This window comes from Lontra canadensis, unplaced genomic scaffold (genome assembly GCF_010015895.1).
Source record: "Lontra canadensis isolate GAN:19392208 unplaced genomic scaffold, GSC_riverotter_1.0 scaffold50, whole genome shotgun sequence".
NCBI lineage: Eukaryota > Metazoa > Chordata > Mammalia > Carnivora > Mustelidae > Lontra > Lontra canadensis.
In genome coordinates, this window is record NW_022631044.1 from 7315216 (window position 1) to 7326993 (window position 11778).

Below are 11778 nucleotides of genomic sequence, written 5' to 3' on the forward strand. Positions count from 1 at the left end.
TTAAATCCCCATTGTATAGATGAGGAAACTGAGGTGCATAGAGATTAACTTCCTAAGGCTATAAAACTAGTCGGTGATGAAGCCAAAAGTTGAACCCAAATAGTCTGGTTCTACAACTGGGATTCTTTTCCCCCATACCTTCTTTTTGCCTCTTCATGTCTTTCTATTCTTCTGCATGCTGTTCAGTGACCTTGGAGGCTAACCTGGATTACATTGGTACACTCCTTTCCCCTCTGCCTTCCACTTGGGGGTTTGGCCAGTGTGGAGCACCAGGAGAGCTCAGAGGATGGCTGGGAGTATTTATTAAACTTCTGTCTCTGTTGGGGCTTACAACACATTGCTTTCAGCCCTCACCTGTGAGGTGACCCTCTCCATACAGACCTTGCTGTCTGCATTCTGGTCATCACTCTCCCCAGAGGTCTAGAGTGGGAACAGTCACAAGATACTTCACTATTCTTGTGTTTTCCCTACACTTTGCCATGATTGTGGATTATGCATATATATATATATATTTTTTTTTTAAGATTTTATTATTTTATTTATTTATTTGAGAGAGAGAGAGAGAGCATGAGGTGGGGGATGTGGGGAGAGGCAGAGGGAAAGGAAGAAGCAGACTCCCTGCTGAGCAGGGAGCCCAGTGCAGGACTCTGGGATCATGACCCAAGCTGAAGGCAGCCGCCTAACCGACTGAGCCACCCAGGCACCCCATATATACTTATATACATTCATTGCTCCTCAAATTGGCTGTAGCAGCTGTTTCCTGCTGGGACCTTGACCAGCTTTCACCTTGGACAGTAACAAAATGTTTTGTAGCAGTCCCAAATCATACATTTTCAAACCACATTGCTCAAGGGAAGGGAGAAGTTCTTGTTTAGTGGTTTGAAAGTTTTAAAGAGCAAGGCAGCGGTGGTATATGGGAACATATGGACTAAGACATACCAATCAATTGCAGTGTGGACCTGATACAGATCCTAATTCAGATAAACCTTTTAAAAGTTATAACTTTTTTGGGGAAGCATGTTAATGATCAGAGACTGAGTAGGACTTTGCCAGCAATTTACAGTTGGCCCTTGAACAACGTGGGGGTTAGAGGCACCAAACCCCAGGCAGTCGAAAATTTACATGAAACTTTGCCTTCCCCACAACTCAACACTAATAGCCTACTGTTGACTGGTAGTCTTCCTGATAACAGGTGATTAATATGTATTTGGTATGTCATATACATTACATACTATATTCTTACAATAAGTTAAAGAAACTATTCAGGAAGAGAAAATATATTTACAGTACTATAGAGTATAGGAAAAAATCTGTATAGAAGTGGACCCATGCAGTTCAAACCCATGTTGTTCAAGGGTCAGCAGTGTTTAACACAGGTTCAGTGTGGGAACGTCACAAGCCAATAGCAAATAGGATAATGTCTCAAGCCAGTAAACCAATGAGATTAATCACATAATTGTTCCAGACAAGGAAAGACAAAAGGAGTAAAGTCTAAATTTAATTGTGGTATATGATTATGTTTAGCTGGTACTCAGGAGAGATGGTTTAACCAACTCAGGGCTGTCGTCTTGTTGCCAGTGCAAAAGTGAAAATCCCCGGTTGCTAGGGCGCGTTGCTGGGGACGCGGGCCAGAGGATCTCCCTTATGGCTGTTGCTCAGCTTTCACGACTGGAGGAAAGAGTCATCTTTACGGCAGCCTTGACCCAGGTAGGAGCTGATCGCCCCCAAGGTCTTTCGAGAGCTATTTACATTAGCAAAGTACAGTTGAACTCGGACAAACCCTCTCTGATAGTCCTCACTGTCTCTCGCTCTCGCTATTTATAGACTAACTTGCCATAGTTGCTTCTTATGTCTTTACTGATAAGCCCCAACAGGGCCCCCACCCCTGCACTGAGCTCCCCGCCTCTTCTCAGTGAGAACAGATGATACCATCCTGACACAACTTACCTCATATCAAAACAACTTAACTTCTAAGAACTTTTTTGGGGGTCTTTGTCATAAGCAAGTGGATTAAAACAACTCAAGTCGTAGACAAGTGGAGTTGAAATCATATCAAACTAATACACATTGTAACTTTACAAAGCAAATGAAATTCAAACCGACCAGAGTTTGAGTTTATTACGTAATTACTGTTAATTTTTTAAGGCATGATAACGGAGCGTGGGGGATTTCTTTAAAGAGTCCTTACCTGGGGGCAGTTGGGTGGCTCAGTCGGTTAACCACCTTAGGCTCAGGTTGTGATCCCAGGGTCCTGGGATCAAGACCCCCTGTCAGGCTGGTCTGAGCTCCCCTACTCAGTAAGGAGTTGGCGTCCACGCCCCACGCATGCGCACTCTCTCTCAACTAAAATCTTAAAAAAAAAAAAAAGAGTCCTTACTTGTTAAAGATATATACTGAAACATTCATGGATAAAATTATATGATGTCTGGGATTTGCTTCAAAATAATATAGGAGGGGGATGTGAGTGGATGTAGATGAAATGAGATTGAACAATGAGTGATGAATATATGGAGGTTCCTTAACGCGATTCTATTACTTTAATGTGTATTTTAAAGATTTTTTTTTTTTTTAAATTTGACAGAAAGATCACAAGTAGGCAGAGAGGCAGGCGGGGGGGGGGGGGGGGGGGGGGGCAGGCTCCCTGCTGAGTAAAAAGCCTGATGTGGGGCTTCATCCAGGACCCTGACATCATGACCTGAGCTGAAGGCAGAGGCTTAACCCACTGAGCCTCCCAAGCACCCCCTTTTCTGTGTATTTAAAAAAAAAAATTTATTATGGGAAATTTGAAAGAAAGGAAAGAACCCAAGGTAACAACAACTTAGCAATTGCTCCCCAGTCCCAGTACATCTAGCCGGTAGCCCATTAATGTGAAAAGATCAAACTAGCAGTCTATTTGGCCAGTCAATATACAGTTTTCAAATTCTTCCTTAATAGAACATTTCAGGTACGTTTACAATACATTTACACTTAATTAACATCCTATTAATTCTAATGGAAAGTAGATAATCCAAATTTAATAAATCATTTATGACAACCAGAGAAGACCCTTTAAGTTAAATGCTAATTATTTTGGTTAAACGTTTTCCAAAATGTATCATTTCCCAGTAAGAAATTAAATTACTAACAATAGTTTTTCTTTTTAATTTTACGACTCATTGTCGTTGTTAGGAAAACTCAGGCACTGAACTTGCTGTAATTTAGCCTAGGGAGCTCTTTAATTATCTGGTGTTATTAGTGCTGAATCAAAAGCTCTGGCACTTCTTCTTTCCTAGGTGGTAGTCTTCCCGCGTTCTCTCCTCCTTGTGCCAGCCAGTGGGTCTGCTTCCCTCTGCCCCGCACCCCCTCCACGTGAATGTAATCTGCTCTCTGCTGTCCCTTCTACACTCCTCATGGCAGCCTGACAGGGTGCCCTGTGCACAGTAGGCACTCAATAACCACTTACTGAATTAGATTAAACCTGGGAAAAATGCAAGTTTGCCAGAGGAAATAAAATAATTAAGCTTATTAAACCATTAACCCTATTTTAGATAAATCACTTAAGCTGCTGAGAATAGTTTGGGAATTTATACCTGAGTTCCAGATGGTTAAGGTTGCCAGATATCTGGCTGCTAAATTAAGTGGGGGAGGGTATGGCTCTATTAGGTATTAAAATGTAAGTCTGCAGGTATGCATAATTGCTGCTAATTTGCACCGCAGGAAGAACAAAAGTAGCAAATTGGTAAAGGAGTTGTTTCTACTTCTAAGGTGAAGAATAGCCGTTGATTACCTTAAGTACAACCTCTGTGTTCATTGTGTACAACCTCTATGTTCATTGTAGATACAAGTGCATGAAAGTATTGTCTGTGACAATCCACTGAGTAGCTTATTGAAATTAAAACATTTTTATAGGGGCGCCTGGGTGGCTCAGTGGGTTAAGCCGCTGCCTTCGGCTCAGGTCATGATCTCAGGGTCCTGGGATCGAGTCCCGCATCGCGCTCTCTGCTCAGCAGGGAGCCTGCTTCCCTCTCTCTCTCTGCCTGCCTCTCTGTCTACTTGTGATCTCTGTCAAATCAATAAATAAAAATCTTTAAAAAAAAATAAAACATTTTTATAAAAGAAGAGATATATTGACTAAAACAACTGGGTAAATTATGTGGAAAGAAAAACATCCCATAATCTTCATTTAATTGGTCTTGCCTACTAAAACATTTGATCTTTATGCAATACATCTTAAGTATATCTTTAGTAGGCACTTGATTATTTCCCACTTAATATGCTTTGCTCAGGCACAATACCTTGGAGTCCACCTAGATTCCCTTCAATCTCATCTCACATCCAATCCATCTGTAAATCCCACTGGCTCTACCTTCAAAATGCATTCAGAACCAGCCATCTCAACACATCTAACTGCCTTACCCCATCCAAGTCACCATTCCCCTCTCCTGAGTTTTGTTCTAGCTTCTTACCTGTTCTGCTTCCAACAACAATCTGTTCTCCATCTGTAGCCAAAGTGATTATTTATAAGACAGTCTTCTCTCTTCCCTTAGTTCCCTCCAGCAGCTCCCATGACCCATCAGTCCTCATTGTGGTCTACTTGTCTACACAACCTTGCCCATGCCTGCCTCTCAAACCCCTTTCCTCTACTCTCCCTCAGCTATTCTGCTCCAATCACATAGGCTTTCACGCTAGGCATTTGTTAAATGAATGAAATGCAACGGTTGCTGAATGAATGACACAATAATTACAATCAGCAAGTTAGTACAGCTGCTATGCTAGCCCAGCCCAGGGAGATGATTTTTTACCTAGATGGTCTAAACTGGTGGTTCTCAGACTACCTGGCATCAGAATCACCTGGGGGAGGGGAGTTATTAAAACTCAATGGCTGGCCCCACCCCTAGTTTCTGATTCAGTGGGTTTGGGTGGACCTAAAATCTGCATTTCTAGTAAGTTCCTAAGTGATGCTAATGATGCTGGTCTAGGCACATACTTGGCCTAAATCTTTTAGCTAGGAAAGCCAATAGAACATTCTGAACAGAAATTTAGCAAATATTGTCTTGGTGTTCCCGTCTGCTCTTTAGGATGAAAAGATTAATTGCAGAAATGTAGGTGGGGGGATCTTGGACCTCATTTTTTGACACTTAGCCACAGGGTGGCCTCCTAGCTGCAGTAATGACTCCATTGGTCCCAATTAAGATGGTTTTGTTTCTTTGGTGAAGTTCCAATCCATTTCTTTTTAAAAAGAAAAGAAGGGGTGCCTGGGTGGCTCAGGGGGTTAAAGCCTCTGCCTTCAGCTCAGATCATGATCCCAGGGTCCTGGGATCAAGCCCCGCATTAGGCTCTCTGCTTAGCAAGGAGCCTGCTTCCTCCTCCTCTCTCTCTCTCTCTCTGCCTGCTTGTGATCTCTGTCTGTCAAATAAATAAAATACTTTAAAGAAAGAGAAGAAGAAAGCAAAGGAAAACAAAAGAAGGAAAAGAAGATAATTTAGTCGTAGGACCAGTACTAGGACCAGTCGTTTGCTGTTCACAAAAAGAAAGTCTCAGGAGCAGGCTAGTGGCTACCTCAGCAACGAGAAATTCTGGCCTCTGTTGGAAGACACCAGCATCCCTAAGGTGGGAATGATACAGGGGGAAGTGTTTGTAAGTGGGAGAAGATATTAGAAGGCGAAAGGAGATTTCACTGTCGCCAACAAGGAAGCAGCATACAGGACAAGTGTTTAGCTCTGTGTAGCCCATGGAGCCCTGACCATGACAGACATGGCATAGACTGATCAGCCCCTGACACCCCTTCAAACCCCTTGCTGCTGTGGTGAGGAAGGCGCCTTTCCCTCAGTTGCCCTTCCCTCATGTCTTTACTTCACTCTCATCCGGATAAATGGCTCATTTAATGACACCTTGTCCATCAGACACATTTTTCAATGATAATAGTTTTAGTGGGGGCGCCTAGCTGGCCTGGTCAGTGGAGCATGTGACTGTTGATCTCAGGATTGAGTCCGAGCCCCATGTTGGGTATAGAGGTTAGTTAAAAATAAAATCATTAAAAATATGTATACATATACACATATGTATATACACATATATATATAGTGTTACAAGTTTAAATGTGTTCTTTACATGTGAATAAGCAACTCAACTTTTTTTCCTCAGTAAGGGTCTCATTGAGGCTATGGGTTGACTGCTTTTGTACTCCTGGTAATCTTTCCTTCAGTTTTATTAAACTTATGAGCCCCATGCTTAATATCACAAATATCATTCCTCTCAGTTCTACTTTTCTGCTTATTTGAGGGATAAAAAAGAAGTGCAAGTTCACATAACTGTCAAATGAAAACTGCTGAACAAAGATGGTGATACCACAGAGAGAGATCCACTGGCTGGTGGGCAGTAGCACCATGACAAGGTTTGAAGTGTTTCATTCACTTGTATGAAAGTCTGCGTTTGTCCTAACAGGCATTTAGGGAACTTCTGACCTTGTCTGGAACAGGGGCACGTGTCCTGTAAGTGGGGGCTGTGGCAGACTCATTGTCTCAAGGCCCCTTCTAACCTCCCTCAGGTGTAGCTTCCTGATCTGTGAGGGCTAAGAAACTAGAGACCACCTTCCTGGATTTCCTCAAAGCCCTGCCAAGCAGAGGCACCTGTGTGAAACTCAGAGGCGAGTGTGAAGGTAGCACTGAGGAATACAGGGTAGAGCTACACTGGGAGGTTGCAGTTGCTGGGGGCGGAGTGGGGGGAGGTTCTACTCTGGTTCCTAATGTCCCAGGTGTTGGGGAGGGGCGGGCAGTTGCAGCGATGTAACTTCTGTTAAAAGTTTTTTAGAACTCAGAACCCTTAGCTGCATTGTTCCTGGCTACTAACAACCCACCTGTTTCCCTCTCCTCAGAAATTCAGTGTACTCCTAATACTGTGTAATCATGCTTTTTTGCTTTTTGCCACTACAGTGGATGCTGTTGTCTGCAACTTAGAACACTGACTAGTAGGGGACTCTGTCCGGATCAAAGCAATTCAGCCTGGTCTCAAGGAGATGCATTGGGATATCCTTCTCTTCAAATCCCCTAAAGTTGTGACAAGTCTCCTGTGACCCTTCCTTCTAGTTACTGTTCACAGTTTCATATGCTCATGTGCTCTGATGTTCATTAGAGACGTCCCGGCCTCCATGCCTAAGTGCCGATTTTTGTCTTGTTTGTTCATCCGGTTCCTTGAAGGGGTTCATCTGGACATCCAGCTGGACGCTCTTCCTTGGCAAGTTTGTGGCACTTCCCACCCCGTCACTTGGATGTCTTTTAATAGCTATTGCCATGAGAACAGAAACACCATGGGGAAATACATACTTTGACTTCCATGACTCAAAATGAAAAAATAAACACAAGTGCTCATCGATCCAGAGCTCACAATAGGGCATGCCAGGAGAGCTCTCACTGGCTGAGGACACGGGATAATTCTCCATGTACTGACTAATGGGTATTATTAAAAAACAGAAAAAAGAAGAAAAGAACATCTATGTTAACTCTTCTTCAGGACTGTGATTCCTCATGTGAAAGGCACTATCAGCCTTGTCCGGAACAATACTAAACGGACTATACTTTTATTGTACAAAAAGGCAGATGGCAGGAAGTGTGAATATAAGTACTAACAGCAGCATAGAGAGGTTTTATGTCAACAGCACTAACTAGATAGTGAAAGAAGGCACATGTGCTAAGAAGAGACCCAAAGTGGCTAGCTCTGATTCTAAGACCAAATTCCAGTGCGTCTATGGGTTGGGGGGTTCCCCACACCACCAAGCACCTCCCCGTGTTCACCAGCCTGAAAGCTCTCAGCTCTCTGAATCTTGCCCTTCTGGGTTTTTATGCAGGCTTCCTTACGTAGGCACGATGGATTAAATCTCTGTCCATCTTTCAAAGGACTTAATATTTTCTCTCTTGCTATGTTCTCACTTACTGGCAGCCCCAAGTAAAGGGGACTGCAGATCAAAGGCCCTAAGACTGGGAGGTGGACCAGAACCGCCCTCAACACCAAAGCCTGCCTGCACCTCCCGGAAGCATGAGAAGGAGGGGTTGAGCTTGACCAGGAGAGCAAATTTCTATCTAGATGACAGGGTGTTGCCATCATTCTGAGTGGCAACTTGGAAGGATACAGCTAAAGAAAGAAAGCATGAGTAGAGGGTTTCTGTTGTGAGTAAGACACATTTGAGTGCATGCTGACGATTGTTTGCAGGGCTGGTTCTTTTTAAGCAGTTATCCAAATATTTCTAGAACACATATTCCAAATGGGCACACTCCTCTACTCTAAAGCCACAGACCAGCTGAAAGAGATCTTCCTATCTCCTCAAGAGAGCAAGGGATCAGACGCCAGCATGCTACTCGATGGGCCCACACAGAAAGAAACACGGGCTGGTCGGGAACTTTTTCTGCCATTGCGTGTCTGACTTGAGAGCCAACACTCCAGAGCACGTGGCATGTGCCAGGCACCTTTCTGAGCCACTTTACATGTATTAACTCCTTTACTCTTCACAATAGCCTATGCCCCTGGTAAATTATTGTCCCCATTTTAAAGATAAGGAAGCTGGGGCACCTGGGTGGCTCAGTCGGTTAAGCATCTGCCTTTGGCTCAGGCCCTGATCCCAGGGTCCTGGGATTGAGTCCTTGCCTGGCTCCTTGCTCAGTGGGGAGTCTGCTTCTCCCTCTGCCTGCTGCTCCCCCTGCTTGCGTGCTCTGTCAAATAAATAAAATCTTATTTAAAAAAAAAAGAAGAGGAGGTAAGGAGGCTGAGGCTCAGAGGGGTTGTTGCGCCTGGGGTCACAGAGAAAGCAAGCAGCAGAGCTAGGCCAGAGCCCAGACAGTGCACACTCCTTGCTGCGTCACTCATGTCCTTCACAGATGCTATGGGAAGTTCCCCTCAGGATGCTCAGGTGAGCCCACAGAACAGCACACTTTCTGCTCACTTGGGAAGAGGCAGCTTATGGAATTGCTCCTCTTGATTTGCAGCTATATTAAAAAGCTGAAGCACTAAGTATCATCGCAACCTTCACACGCTCTTCAAAACCAAGAAGTAAGACAGCTGTCCTCCAAGGTGAGAATCTGGTCATTTAGTAACAGGCCCCATCAGGCCCTTGGTCTGTGTAAACTCTGTTCTCATCCCCTTAAGCCTTGGCCAGAAATTAAAACCAGTGTCTGTACGATATGAAAAGCTGGAAATGTCCAGGTCAGAACGGGACTTGTTTCTTCAGAGGCCCCAGAACCTGGAAACTAAGGCTTCCAGTATGAGCTTGTCGGATAATCTTTCATAAGAGGCTTCTAAATTCCCTAATTGTGCTGGAATGTGGTGTCACTGAAAATGAAATTATATAAAAGAAAGGGCTGGGTGTGGTGTGGATGATGGTCGAGGCCTGGGCAAGTGCCCCACGCAGGGACTTTCTCGGTAATTCTATGGACTAGGGCATTCTTCCAGCATGGGTCTCAGTTTATAGATGTTCCATTAAGGCCTGTTGACCTAGTTGTTCTAAGAAGACTTAATTTTATGGAGGTATATAGCAAAACTACCCACTTTTTACTGAGCCTTGCTAGTGTTGAACAGGAAGCATCCAGAAACAGCAGGACCTCAGTGACTGCCCTGCAGCAGCTTGGCCCACCGGAGCGGGCCTACCCTGCCTTAGGAGGTCAGACTGGCTAAAAGCTGCCAGAACAAAATCCATTCAGAACCCCCTCAGGTGATCCCCTAGAAAAGCTCCGTAACCTAGAACCACCTGGAACCACCACTGCAGAACACAAGAGAGGAAGAAAGGAACATGCATATCCTAGCAGAAATACTGTATTCATTTTGAGGACTGCTATGTTTTAAGGCAAATGTCACACACACAAAACAGTCAGAGATGAACAGTATTTACGACAACATGTTAGAAGAGTGGGGGAGATAGCTTCAGACAGTGAGAAAGTGGGATTTTCCCCAGCCAGGTCACTCTGGTCTGAAAAACAAGGAGGCACACAGCACCTTCTTCCTCGCAGAGGAAGGGGAGCTGTTGTATGGGATTTCATATAGAAGAGCCCCTCTTGGGCCCAGCACTCTGCCTACTGCCTTGTCAGGTTTGGGACAGAGGAGGCGCGCTCACGAGATGGGCAGCTCTAATTTTAACATTTTGTGAAACTTACTTTTAGACATAGGAAAACCAGTTTGCAGAAGCCACAACACTGTGGTCAGGTCACTTCTATCCAAATTCAAAACTTGCTTGGATGAGAGCTAAAACAACATGGAGACACACATACATATATGCATTTGTGTGCAAATAGAGCCACAGATATGTGGGAGAAGGAAAGACAGCAGAGGCAAAGGCAGAATGTTCATTTGCAATTTGGGGTCAAACAATGTGATTATTTCCCCTTTCAAAACAGAAGGGGGATCAGCAATGAGCCAAAGTGTCAAGGTTTCCAGGCAGCTCTCGGCTCAGTTCCTGGTCCCTCTTGGCCTCACAGAGGATGGGAGCGGCTTGGCTGGTTTAAAGAGATTTGGAGGGAGCTGGGCCTTCCCACTGGCCAGGCCAGCTCTAAGCCCCAAGGCTCTTCCCCACTCCTTCCATTCAGGCACACACCCCAAAAGGAGAGGCTTGACTGCCTCTGTCCCTGCCCTCCCATTCTCAACAGCACCAGAAACACATCTCCACAGCGCGTTCCTCTTCTGCAGGGTCTGGGTGACAGCCATGTCACAGCAACAGGGAAAACAAGAAAACCGCATGCGGTGGGACGTCCGGGAACTGTTAATGGCCTGTTGTGAGGTGGCCGGCCAGTGCCTGGGGTCTGGGAAGCCAGGAACCCAGAAATGTGCTACGGATGGTGTGGTTCACTCAGGAGTAGCTGAACAACATCAGGAAGAGGTTGCACTCGATACTGGCAAATTATCTATGAAGAGAACAAGCTGCATGGCAGAGTTGCGACCGCACTCAGAGAACAAAGTTCTGCTCGGAGAAGCTGTCTTTACCAGGAGCACAAGGACTCCATGAAGAAAGGTCTCACTTGGGTAAAACATAAGAGCGTAGGTTGTTAGCATTTGCTATCCAAGAAATGAATGGGTTGTTATCACAGATTCACTCCGTTTGCCTCACCAGATCCCTCTGAGGTAGGTAAGAGGCAGGTGACATCAGCCCCATTTTACAAATGGAGTAAAGTGAGGCCCAGGACTCGCGGCAGGTCACATCACAGAGAACCACCAACAGCCACGGGGAATGAGCATTCTTGTGCCTTTCAGTCTCCCCGTCCCTGGCAACACTGGTCTTCTGGATAAAGTCCCCTCGCCTAGATTCAGACCAAGTCGGCAGGTATCTGCAGGAATGGGGACATTTGGTTTCCAGTCTTAAACTTTTGATCTACTGGCAGGAAAAGAAACCCAGCCCACAGCAAATTAGCCAAAGCCAGGAGACCTGGGGACCCGGGAATGGGGCACCCCACCCCAGTTAGTAAGTGGGTTTATGTGTTTTCATTTTTGTTTTGCGAAGTGCAGCATTTTAGGGGGCTAGCTGAATTCTAAGATTGGATTAATGAGCCAGCCCGTCCTAGATGTGAAGATCATGGAGGAAAAGGCCCTTCTTGGGCCTGGATGGGGATTAAGCTACAGTGTTGTCAGAGGCCAGGTCCTGGAAGCAGAAAACTTCCCTGGGGATGGATCGAGATTGAGGATGACTGTGTGTATCTGTGTGTCCATCTGTCCTGACAGGGTGCTTCCCTTACCCTTGCTGGCTGCATCCCCCTCCTTTCTCTGACCTCAGCATTTAAGCTGTTTACTTAATGCAACTGACCAGAGACCCCCACAGTGCTAATTTCC